This window comes from Denticeps clupeoides, chromosome 5 (assembly GCF_900700375.1).
Source record: "Denticeps clupeoides chromosome 5, fDenClu1.1, whole genome shotgun sequence".
NCBI lineage: Eukaryota > Metazoa > Chordata > Actinopteri > Clupeiformes > Denticipitidae > Denticeps > Denticeps clupeoides.
In genome coordinates this window covers 14,206,243-14,219,210 of record NC_041711.1, presented here as the reverse complement: position 1 = coordinate 14,219,210, position 12,968 = coordinate 14,206,243, and the positions used below count along the sequence as shown (strand labels likewise).

Here is a 12,968-nt window from a genome sequence, read left to right as displayed (position 1 = left end):
CAAAAGAAAACAGGACCGTAGACAGAAGAGGTGAACATCCTGCAACACACAGCCAGAAACAAAATCAGACCTGATCAGAAACATCACAGCAGAAAGAGTTTGGGGCAGGACATGACAGGGCATTACCTGTTCGTTTTAGTCAGCAGGCCAAATGCCACCCCATGTTGTTCTGGTGAGTGGCTCTCAGTCCCAATCTGCCTCTCCTCCTCCTCCTCCTGGTCCGCGGGAATGACCGTCTGCATGGTTTTCTTAGAAAGGATGGCAGAAAACGATTTAACCGAAAACGAATCACCTCCGGGCCATCCTATACAAATCACAAACATATATACACATGAGGTCTGGAAAAGGACTCACCGGTGGAGAACACCAGAGAGCTCGCTTCATCTGTGTATGTCGCTGAAGCTGACTGCTGCTCCCAAGTCACCTGTAGAAAGAAATGAGAGAACATTACACTCCAATTTATTGGAGTTGGAGGACCAGGGCAATACTCACCGATTTTCACTTCACCCTGCCTGGTAACCATGATGTTGTTGCTGTGGATCACCTCCATTCGGTGGAAATAAGGTAGGGAGTGCACCACGGATGAGAGGAGAAAGGGGGGAGAAGTGGAACGTGCACTGTAAACCCGAACAGTACTACTAACTTTTATCCATTACGTTAAGGATAATGACACAAAGTTAGCAATACATTGGAAAAATAGTTAATAATAAGAGTTGTGAAAACTCGGGATGGTCGAGACACCGGCAAGCTGGCATTAACATTTACATATTTTTGGCCTTGTAGGCTAAAGTGGATGCAGAGTCTGTGAATGTGGTAAGTATCCTTTTTTCGTTTACTTTAGATATTTTTAACAGCTTCACACGTAACCCTGCATTGAATTGGTTCTTCGTGCCCTAGCAGTGTACTTACGTGAAGATGACCCACAGTTTTTTAAGACATGGAATGTAAGTACTCGGTGCACTCACCAAACAGGATCAGTTTTTGTGATTATCAGGGTTTTTTTTAATCTTAGCTTCATTAACAAATTACCATAACCACATATATTCAACTTTTTTTCTCTACTGTTGCAAATTCTCCATGTATGTTCTTGTCTAGTTTTTAAATTTGGGCCAATTCAGTGTAAACTGAAAAGGCCTACCTGGTTAAGTATGATACTATATTAAAGTGATAGTTAACCAAAAATGATCTGATGATGTAATTCATTACTAGACATGTTTACAGTTGGACACTCTTTGTGCATTCCAGGTGGAGGATTCAGATGAGCCAGACATCACCTAGTTCCTGCTAAGTAGTTTTGTAAGCGTATGTTGTAGAAAATGTAGTTTTTATATTTGGTATGTTGTCTTCTGCACCAAATCTACCTCAGTTGCACTTCTACAACAAAAACTTTTTGCAATCAGATTGTATTTTTTTATTCTAAGGTTTTTTACAAGTGTATGTTGTTAAACATGTGGTTTAAACATTTGGTAGGTTGTTACTTTAATATTGTCACTTCCTCTGTTTATCTCAATTTGTTTTATAAGCTAAACATGTAGTTTACAGCAGTTTTACATTTAGTAGGTTGTCTTCTGCACCAGATCTACCCCAGTTGCACTCTTACAACAGAAACTTGATATTTGTAATCAGATTTAGTTTATTTTAAGGTTGTTTACAAGTGTCTATTGTTTAACATGTAGTTTAAACATTTGGTAAGTTGTTAGACCTACCTCAGTTGCACTTTACACAATGAAACATTGTACAGTTTAAAGCATTTAAATGTTTACATTTACATTTTTTACAATCTATCTCTGTTGCATATTTCATGCAACAAATACTTGGTTTTGAAATCAGGTATGTATTATTTTTTGTGTTTTGACTTATTCATTTATTGTTTTTATTTCCTATAAATTATCATTTTAACATTTCTTTTTGAAGGAGCTTTATTTATTTTATTTATTTTGATTTGCCGTCTTGCAAAATAATGGCAATGGATGTAAAGTACTCGGTGCACTCACCAAACAGGATCAGTTTTTGTGCTTATCAGGATTTTTTAATCTTAGCTTCATTAACAAATTACCATAACCACATATATTCAACTTTTTTTCTCTACTGTTGCAAATTCTCCATGTATGTTCTTGTCTAGTTTTTAAATTTGGGCCAATTCAGTGTAAACTGAAAAGGCCTACCTGGTTAAGTATGATACTATATTAAAGTGATAGTTAACCAAAAAATTCTGATGATGTAATTCATTACTAGACATGTTTACAGTTGGACACTCTTTGTGCATTCCAGGTGGAGGATTCAGATGAGCCAGACATCACCTAGTTTCTGCTAAGTAGTTTTGTAAGTGTATGTTGTAGAAAATGTAGCTTTTATATTTGGTATGTTGTCTTCTGCACCAAATCTACCTCAGTTGCACTTCTACAACAAAAACTTTTTGCAATCAGATTGTGTTTTTTTATTCTAAGGTTTTTTACAAGTGTATGTTGTTAAACATGTGGTTTAAACATTTGGTAGGTTGTTACTTTAATATTGTCACTTCCTCTGTTTATCTCAATTTGTTTTATAAGCTAAACATGTAGTTTACAGCAGTTTTACATTTAGTAGGTTGTCTTCTGCACCAGATCTACCCCAGTTGCACTCTTACAACAGAAACTTGATATTTGTAATCAGATTTAGTTTATTTTAAGGTTGTTTACAAGTGTCTATTGTTTAACATGTAGTTTAAACATTTGGTAAGTTGTTAGACCTACCTCAGTTGCACTTTACACAATGAAACATTGTACAGTTTAAAGCATTTAAATGTTTACATTTACATTTTTTACAATCTATCTCTGTTGCATATTTCATGCAACAAATACTTGGTTTTGAAATCAGGTATGTATTATTTTTTGTGTTTTGACTTATTCATTTATTGTTTTTATTTCCTATAAATTATCATTTTAACATTTCTTTTTGAAGGAGCTTTATTTATTTTATTTTATTTTATTTTATTTTATTTATTTTGATTTGCCGTCTTGCAAAATAATGGCAATGGATGTAAAGTACTCGGTGCACTCACCAAACAGGATCAGTTTTAGTGCTTATCAGGGTTTTTTTTAATCTTAGCTTCATTATCAAATTACCATAACAACATATATTCAACTTTTTTTCTCTACTGTTGCAAATTCTCTATGCATGTTCTTGTCTAGTTTTTAAATTTGGGCCAATTCAGTGTAAACTGAAAAGGCCTACCTGGTTAAGTATGATACTATATTAAAGTGATAGTTAACCAAAAAATTCTGATGATGTAATTCATTACTAGACATGTTTACAGTTGGACACTCTTTGTGCATTCCAGGTGGAGGATTCAGATGAGCCAGACATCACCTAGTTCCTGCTAAGTAGTTTTGTAAGCGTATGTTGTAGAAAATGTAGCTTTTATATTTGGTATGTTGTCTTCTGCACCAAATCTACCTCAGTTGCACTTCTACAACAAAAACTTTTTGCAATCAGATTGTATTTTTTTATTCTAAGGTTTTTTACAAGTGTATGTTGTTAAACATGTGGTTTAAACATTTGGTAGGTTGTTACTTTAATATTGTCACTTCCTCTGTTTATCTCAATTTGTTTTATAAGCTAAACATGTAGTTTACAGCAGTTTTACATTTAGTAGGTTGTCTTCTGCACCAGATCTACCCCAGTTGCACTCTTACAACAGAAACTTGATATTTGTAATCAGATTTAGTTTATTTTAAGGTTGTTTACAAGTGTCTATTGTTTAACATGTAGTTTAAACATTTGGTAAGTTGTTAGACCTACCTCAGTTGCACTTTACACAATGAAACATTGTACAGTTTAAAGCATTTAAATGTTTACATTTACATTTTTTACAATCTATCTCTGTTGCATATTTCATGCAACAAATACTTGGTTTTGAAATCAGGTATGTATTATTTTTCGTGTTTTGACTTATTCATTTATTGTTTTTATTTCCTATAAATTATAATTTTAACATTTCTTTTTGAAGGAGCTTTATTTATTTTATTTTATTTATTTTGATTTGCCGTCTTGCAAAAAATTGTAATCACTGTTTTAACACTTTCCAACCTTTATTTTTAGTATTTTGAACTCAAATATGTGTCAGGCTATGAGTTATTCAAAATGAGTTTATTTCTTGAATAAAACTATTTATATAAGTGGTAATTAATTAAAAACAATAAGTATTGAAAACATAACTTTAGTGTATCATATGTACAGTTTTAAGTACACTGAACTTAAAATAAATAAAAAAGGAAAGAAAAATATTTAAGTTTAGTGTCATTGTAATTTTAAAGTATGTTTACTTAAAAAAATCTTAGGTAATCAGTTTCCACAAAAGTTTTGAGTACTCTTAACTTATCGGGTTTTACAGTGTGGTAAAGGAATTCTGCTGTCTGTCGAGAGGTTTGCTTTCGAGGTTGAACCGGATGTGTTTGGCTTTGGGGGCGTTTTCTCCCCAGTTAACCTGCCTCCGAGTGTATTCTACAATACTATTACTATTAACTGCTAAAACTATAGGATTCGATAGGATTACTACTATTAATATTAATTAAAAGGTTGTTTACAAGTGTCTATTGTTTAACATGTAGTTTAAACATTTGGTAAGTTGTTAGACCTACCTCAGTTGCACTTTACACAATGAGTACACTTAACTTATCGGGAGGTCCTCCTCCTCCTCCTCGGCCCCGCGACCTCCTCCACGTCCCGGAGGTAGCGCTCCACGCGAGACCTCTCCAGGGACGCGGAGCCGCTGCAGTAGAGGCCGGAGAAGGCGGGCTCCGTGACGGCCTTGTTGAGCACCTTGGTGCTCCTTGGTGGAGATGTTGAGCGCCGCCACCTTCTCCACCTGCCGGTGGAAGCTGCGCTCGGTGATCTTGTTCAGCGCCGTGCGGAGGTGGAGCAGCAGCCGCCGCGTTCCACTAACCAGGCCGCGCGTCGCCATCATCCTTCTCGGCCTCCAGGGCTCTTCAGCCCGGTGGAGCCCGAATTCGTCTCGGGGCCGAGCGCTCATGGTGCTGAAAAAGTCCAAGCGTTAATACACAAAAACACTACAATAACTCTCAACAACAAATTCAGAGAATCTAACGGGGTCAATAAAATCAACAATTAAATATAGAAAGTAGCAGTAGAGTTGAAAAAGTCGTGATAATCGCTGAAAATCGCTTTTGGGGTCTTGAAAGCACGCAGCCGCAAGCAGTCAAGTAGTTTGCAAGTAACTAACTGTTTCTAGCACGTCTATTTTAAACAAGAGCTCCTCGGCCAATCAGGACGCTGTGTTTTATTGACAGTTGTCATGGTAACCCGACACGTCTGAACACGTTTAAATCAAATGATTGTCCATCTAGCATCCTCAGGCCACTTTTTACTCAACTTTTAAATTAGAACTTGTGCTTTTGCGCCCTCTGCTGACACAGTTTTGTCATGACAGCAGTTTAATAAAACCAGGCGCTGAGGTCATATATACACTACGCACAATAAATTAGGGACATTGTTATTTACATGAATGCTTTTCCTATTTAATCTGAATTTTAATGAAAGAATTAAAAGTTCCCTTTGATATTACTAATAATGTATGAGATGAATTATGATGGGTTCTATGATTTCTCTGAGGTAAGAATGTGCAGTGGCTGAGCCATGTACAATAATCAAATTGTCACCTAGTTTTGAACAAACTTTTGGTATTTAAAAATAAAATTATTAATAAACCATGCTGATGTCCCAGCCGTATTATGCACAATTATGAATGTGTTACACTGCACAGTTCATTCTGTCAAACACTCCAAAATGTCTGTGGGTAAAATTTTGTACCATCTGAGATATGCATCCCCCCCTGAATTATTATTCAGAGTACAATAATTGACAAGTTTATAACTCAGTTTCATTATAAAAATACAGAATTATTGGGGTATGCATATAACGACAAGCAGAAATTCATACCTGCTAGATTTGCATCTGCAGTATTTTAGGCAATGTGGCTGATAAAGTGCTGAAATCATCCCTCATAGGACAGAGTGGACTGCCAGACAAACAGAAAACAAAGAATGCACAAAGGTGCACAACTAGTGGCCTGCACGCAACATTGATTCCATTGGTGAAAAATAGACAATGACAGCTTGATGACGATGTCTCATGCTCCTCACTAGCCTCATGATGTGTTTCTGAGGCAATGCGTTCCACTCTTCCACAAGAGCTAAACGCAGTTCTGCCGGGTCACGTGGGGGTGGGGTACGATCATTCAGTCTCTGCTTCAACTGGTCCCAGACGTGCTCTATGGGGTTCAGGTCAGGTGACATTGATGGCCATACCATATGAGGCACTCCAACTGCCTGAATTCTGCCACGATGTGGTGGAGCATTATCATCCATTAATAGAAAGTTGGGCAGAATTGGGGGATGTTGATGGGTTCTATGATGTCTCTGAGGTAAGAATGTGCAGGGACTGAGCCATGTACAATAACCAAATCGGTTTTGCGCTGACTGGTGATGCCTGCCCAGATTGTTGCTCCTCGTCGCTTGACCTCAGTGTATCGCTCACCTCGCATTCTCCAGCAACGCTGACACGACACTAATCAGTGAACAGGACGGTGGACCACTGCTGCATTGTTCAGACCACATGGCCTTGTGTCCACTGCAAATGTTCACTGCAGCGTCTTGGTGTCAGTGGAGTCTCCTGCAACGGTCGTCTGGCATTCAAGCCAAAGCGGTGCAGTGGGTTGCGAATGGTTTGTCTGGAAAGCCTAGTAACCCCGCATCTCATAAACGGGCCTGCAGCTGTGTGGCAGTTGCATGATGATGTCTGAGTATGTAGGTCCTTAGGTAATGGTCATCATTCCAGTCTGTCACTTGTGGGGCTCCACTGCTGGGTCTGTCAGGCACACCTGTACACAATGAGACCATTACATGGAAAACACAAAATGTGTTTGTCTATCAACATAATTGCCTCCCTATCCCAAAAATGTCCAAAAGTGAAACAAACATCGTATAAATGACATCCGTATAAAAGTCTCTCACAATATCCCTAACTTATTGTGAGTAGTGTATATATCAACACTGGGAACAGATCATTCTCCTGTTTCATCTTGGTCTTTTAAAGTTGAATGTTTACATCGTTCCATGTGTAATTGTACTCTCTTGAGCATGAAAAATGAATTATATTGTCTTCACATATGCTGTTGTGAATTGTAATTGTGAACATCACTTCAAGGTGACTTGAAAAAAAACTGCAGAAGAAACTCCCTGAATAAACAATAAATTCCCCTCCTCCTCTTTAACAGAGCCACATTCAAACACAATAACCAGTCAGTGTGTAACAGTGGAAGGACAATTTATTGCAGTTTCAAATAAAACACATAAAAACATTTTATGCCAGATAAAGTTATGTGTTTTATTACAATGAAAAAGATGCTAAATAATTGTCAGATTTATTACATTTTAATATTTAAATCAAACATGTAATATGGGTCAAATATAATTCGCACATACATATAATAAGTAAAACAATTTATGCTACAGTAATTAATTAGGCAAAAGCAATTTAATTCAAATAATTTAATGAAAAGTCAACATGGAACTATGTACAGTTTTAATAAGATCAATTGAACATACAACAAAAATTAAAGTAAAAAGGGGCGTTTCAACAGAATGAAATAAAAATAAAATAATGAAAACACTTTAGACAATGCACACAAGACATTGCTATTCTTTGTCCACTGCTGGAGAGTTGACGCATCCCTGATGGAACCACTTGTTGCAACTTTTGCAAAAAAACATGTTCATTTTTTAAATGTTTACATGTTCCTTTTTCATTATGTGTTTTAAGCAACAACATATCTGGAAATACCATTCATGTTAAATTTAATATAATTACCCATTGTAGGTCATCTGTTTCTGCAAACCCACGTTGACAGCAAAGCTTATTCAGGATGTCTAAACACAGACAAATTCACATCAACATCTCGACATATTTCTATTGCTTCAATGTCCTCAGCAAAATATTTCAACATGAAGCTAATTACAATCCAGAACAGTTTCAGCTCTCACCTTGTTTACGGCTCTTCTTCTTGTGCCAGTGGTGGGACGCACTGAGTATGCACTCAGCAAACTGATGCAAAAGAAAACAGGACCGTAGACAGAAGAGGTGAACATCCTGCAACACACAGCCAGAAACAAAATCAGACCTGATCAGAAACATCACAGCAGAAAGAGTTTGGGGCAGGACATGACAGGGCATTACCTGTTCGTTTTAGTCAGCAGGCCAAATGCCACCCCATGTTGTTCTGGTGAGTGGCTCTCAGTCCCAATCTGCCTCTCCTCCTCCTCCTCCTGGTCCGCGGGAATGACCGTCTGCCTGGTTTTCTTAGAAAGGATGGCAGAAAACGATTTAACCGAAAACGAATCACCTCCGGGCCATCCTATACAAATCACAAACATATATACACATGAGGTCTGGAAAAGGACTCACCGGTGGAGAACACCAGAGAGCTCGCTTCTTCTGTGTATGTCGCTGAAGCTGACTGCTGCTCCCAAGTCACCTGTAGAAAGAAATGAGAGAACATTACACCGGGGCACCAGGGCAATACACACCGATTTTTAAATCAGAACTTTTAAATTAGAAAAAACAGGCGCTGAGGTCATGACGGAAATATATACACTACGCACAATAAGTTAGGGACATTGTTATTTACATAAATGCTTTTCCTATTTGCTCTGAATTTTAATGAAATAATTAAAAGTTCCCTTTGATATTACTAATAATGTATGAGATGAATGATGATGGGTTCTATGATGTCTCTGAGGTAAGAAAGTGCAGTGACTGAGCCATGTACAATAACCAAATTGCCACTTAGTTTTGAGCAAACTTTTGGTATTTAAAATAAATAAATAAATAAATAAATAAGTCCATATTGAGAAGGCCAGAACTGATGGTCAAAATGATGATTTATTGAAGCCGTCCGTGTCATCAACCAATGTAAGAGCTAAGCAAGAGCAGATACCAATAATTACGATCACATCCCTTGTCATGCATAGCACCTTACGTTAGTATATTTCTTTCCCTTAGCATAACTAATCAAGTCTTTTCTTACAAACATTGCTCAAATATACTTTAGTCATAGTTACGAACCTTGTTCCCTTATCAACTGATGCTAGATTTGTTGCTTTTAACTCTTTCGGTTGTCCTTTTCTCTGCGTTGCCACTGAGCCTTTCCTGCTTTACTTCGCGCCTTGTGTCTTACATCAAGCTCAGTACCGTTACCGTACTTCCGCTCACAAAGGGGTTATCAAAATATGAGCGGGTAACATTACATTAATGTAAATCTTACTTTTTTGGTCTTTACACTCCCATCAAATTATTTTCTGTTGAACATATGAAACACAAATAATTAAAAAAACTTTGTCACAACAAGAATAACATAGTAAACATGCTAACACTGTAACTTGAGATATGTCCATATACTCAAGCATCAGGAATTTACATTCCACTATCTTCCAGCAGCCGAACTAACTTCTGTCCATCTGTATCTTCTACAGTGTCCAAGATTCGGCCAAGCTTCCACTGGGATCAGGGTTGCATTTCATCTTTGTCCATTACTATGTCGCCTATTTGCATGTTCCCTTTAGGGGTGTTCCATTTTTGTCTGATCATAATGTTTTGAAGGTACCATCGTTCCCATACTCCACCTGCGTGACTAGCATGAGGTGTGTTTAGGATGAAGTCACATTGTTTTTCTGCAAGGAAGGTTGTCAGTCTGTCAGTGTCCATTTCACTTCGTACTGTGTTCAGCTCATTTTTGGAACCTATGAAGTTGGTACCCTGATCACATTTTATTTGTCTGACTGAGCCTCTTATGGCAATGAACGAGTCCATTTATAAAAGTGTCTGTTGACAGATCCTCTAACTTTTCATGTGAATAGAAGCATGTGAAAAGGAGGTCGGACCTTTTGTGTTCTTTCCATGCTTGTTTGGTCAGGAACGGCCCAAAAACGTCCATACCACAGTATGTGAAGGGTGGAGAGTGTTCAATTCTCTCTGCGGGTAGATCTCTCATTTTTTGTCCTTCCACAGGTCTCCTTTGTCTACGACAAAAAACACACTGGCGAATATAGGATGCAACCTTTTGGCTTAACCTTGGAATCCAATACCCACTGGATCATATCTCATTCATCGTGAAGCCTTTTCCTTGATGACTGACCCTTTCGTGGCATTGGGCAATTATCAGTTTTGTGATGTGATGTTCTCTGGGAATGATGGTTGGATGTTCGAATGAATTTGGGAGGGATGAATGCCGTAGTCTTCCTCCCACCTTAAGCACAATATCTTTGTCCAAGAAAACATCCAAGTTGTGTATTTTGTTGTTCTTTGATAGTTGTTTGCCTTTGTTTAGTGTATCTATTTCATTTTGATATACTTGTCTTTGTAAATCTTTGATAATGACAGTTTCTGCATTTTGTCTTTCTGTCACAGTGGTGATCGTGTTTGATTTGTCTTTAAGCAGGTATCGTCTGAGACGTGCTACTGCACTGACTGCTCGGGACCAGGATGAGAACTTTCTGAGGCGGTCACTAAGGCTTGCATGTTCAGCAGTTTGTGTACTTAGTGTCTGCACCTTTTTCACTTCTGGGTCTCCTACTAGGAGTTCAATAGTTTCCTTTGGTGGGTGTTGTATTTCTCTTTCCCATAGGAATTTAGGGCCAGTAAGCCAATTGGATGAGAGTAGTTCATTTACAGACATGCCCCTGGAAGCCATGTCTGCTGGGTTTTTGGCAGTAGGCACATAAAACCATTGTTGTGGTGGGGTATTGTTGCGGATTTTCTGTACTCTATTAGCAACAAATGTATGAAAACGCCTCGCCTCATTATTTAGGTATCCTAGAGTGACTTTAGAGTCAGTCCAAAAGAACTCTTCGACATTGTCGTAAAGTAGTTCCTCTCTCAGCATGTTGCTCACGGTGACTGACACTGTGGCTGCGGTAAGTTCCAGCCTTGGGATTGTGGTGATTTTTGTGGGTGAGACAGGTGCTTTGCCCATAATGAAGGTACAATGAACTTCCTTGTTTTTGTTTAAGAGTCTGAGATAAGAACATTGTCCATATCCTGTAGTGCTTGCGTCAGAAAAGTGATGTAATTCTCGTTTCACCACATCTCCACCACATTTGTAATTTTCTCAGATTGTGAAGATCTCCGTTCCAGCGCTCCCACCGTGGCCTGAGATGCTCTGGTATCGGGTCATCCCACTTCGTTCCTTGGCAGCACATTTCTTGGAGGATTCCTTTGTCGTTGAGCACGTAAGGAGCTATGAATCCAAGGGGATCGTATATTGCTGCAACTGTGGATAGGATGCCACGCCGGGTTGGTGGTTGGTCCGTTAGTGTGATGTTGAATGTGAAGCAATCTTCCTCCATATTCCAGTAAATGCCAAGTGCTCTTTCAGTCTGTGCTTCATTAAATGTCAAGTCCTGTAGCAGAGACCTAACCTCTGAGGTCGGAATACTATACAGAACGTTGATGTTGTTGGACACAAACTTGTGTAACCTTAATCCACCCTTTGTGCACAATTCACATGCTTCCTTTGAGACTGTCCCTGTAATACTGATTGTATGTCGCTCTGGATAAGGGCGTCTGATAAATGCTGTAAATGTAAATGTAAATGTAATCCCTTTACGTGCGGCATAGCAAGCTTGCATGCATTTATGAAATCTGCAAGGTTCCTTAATCCATCAGCGTCTCTGGACTGCACCTTTGGCCAATTCGCTAGCTTCTCTCTAAATGCCTTTTATATCATGAATGGTTGACCGTATCTTTGGTTTAGTTTATCTCAAGCATCTTTGTATGCCTCTTCATCGTTTCTGAAGAAAGTTCCTTCAAGACATTTGCGAGCCGACCCAGTTAAATATCTTTTTAAATACTACAGTTTATCTTTACCGCTGAGATACCCTTTCGTTCAATCAGGGACATGAATGTGGATTTCCGCTCTAGAAGTTTATTGGATCACCACTAAACACTGTTGGTTCTGGTGTGGGAAGTTTGTTCATTTTTATGCTGTCTTGCACTGCTTGTGCTAGCTCAGAGACATCCGAGTGAGCTGTTTGCACAGGAATGAAGGGGAGTGCTGGTGTGGGCTGTTTGGGGGTGAAGTTTGGGCTAACTGGTTCACCTTTTATTAACTGTTCATCCCCCGCCTGTGATAACTCTCTATCATATGCTTCTCACCTGGCTCGAGCTGCTTTTACTTCCTTCTACGCTCTTAAGCGTTCCAGCTCTGAATTTTGCGCCGCCATTTGTACTTTGTGCTCCTTCTCTAGAGCCTTTATCCTTTCTCTTTGTCTTTGTTCTTCTAATACAACCTCATATTCTGCCTCTTTTGCTGATAGTTCTGCTGCTGCTTCGGCTCGCTTTGCGGTCAGCTGTGAAGCTGAGGATCGTTGGCTGTGGTTTGATGCCGCGGTCGAGCCATATATGGACATGGCATAGTCATGCTGTAAAAGTCCACATAAACGAGTTCTTTCACACTCTGCATCAAAATCTCTATCAACTCTACTTATTCTCTCCAGAATTATTCTAAAAACTTCATGAGTTACTTTTTCACATGCATCAATCTTTCTCCTTATGTCAGATGGTGGTGCCGTTTGGATTCTTATTTCTGAAAAGAACATCAATATATTGTCTCTCCTTTGTTCTATTATGTCTGCAAGTTCTGACATCTCTTTGTCTGTGATATCTGTCCTTAGCTTTTCTCTTGTTTCTCATACTTGCATTTTCCATTGTTCATTGTTGTTAGTCTCCTTTCTTTTTGGCTTAATTCTTCCTTTCGGTATGTTATCATCCTTTCAGTTTGTACTTTAACTCTTTCAGAACATCTTGGTAAGTCGGACATGGTTTAAGCTTTATCTTGAAGCTCACTTCACATTTGTTCTTTGCATGTGATTGGATCTTTAATGTCTTGTTGTGAACTTGCAATGTGTTCATTTGTG

General features: G+C 38.5%; 2 long non-coding RNA genes across 2 annotated transcripts; both read right to left on the bottom strand.

The window, feature by feature from the left end:
- Window positions 1-5: 5 nt before the first annotated feature.
- Window positions 6-1,094, bottom strand: LOC114791317 (uncharacterized). The gene is made up of 3 exons (XR_003749971.1): window positions 355-1,094; window positions 127-248; window positions 6-39 (listed from the first exon to the last, which is right to left on the bottom strand). It is a non-coding gene; the product is annotated as an uncharacterized LOC114791317 (long non-coding RNA).
- A 7,016-nt stretch (window positions 1,095-8,110) lies between these two features.
- Window positions 8,111-8,535, bottom strand: LOC114790770 (uncharacterized). Its single transcript, XR_003749867.1, has 3 exons — window positions 8,461-8,535; window positions 8,233-8,354; window positions 8,111-8,145 (listed from the first exon to the last, which is right to left on the bottom strand). It is a non-coding gene; the product is annotated as an uncharacterized LOC114790770 (long non-coding RNA).
- Window positions 8,536-12,968: the final 4,433 nt, after the last annotated feature.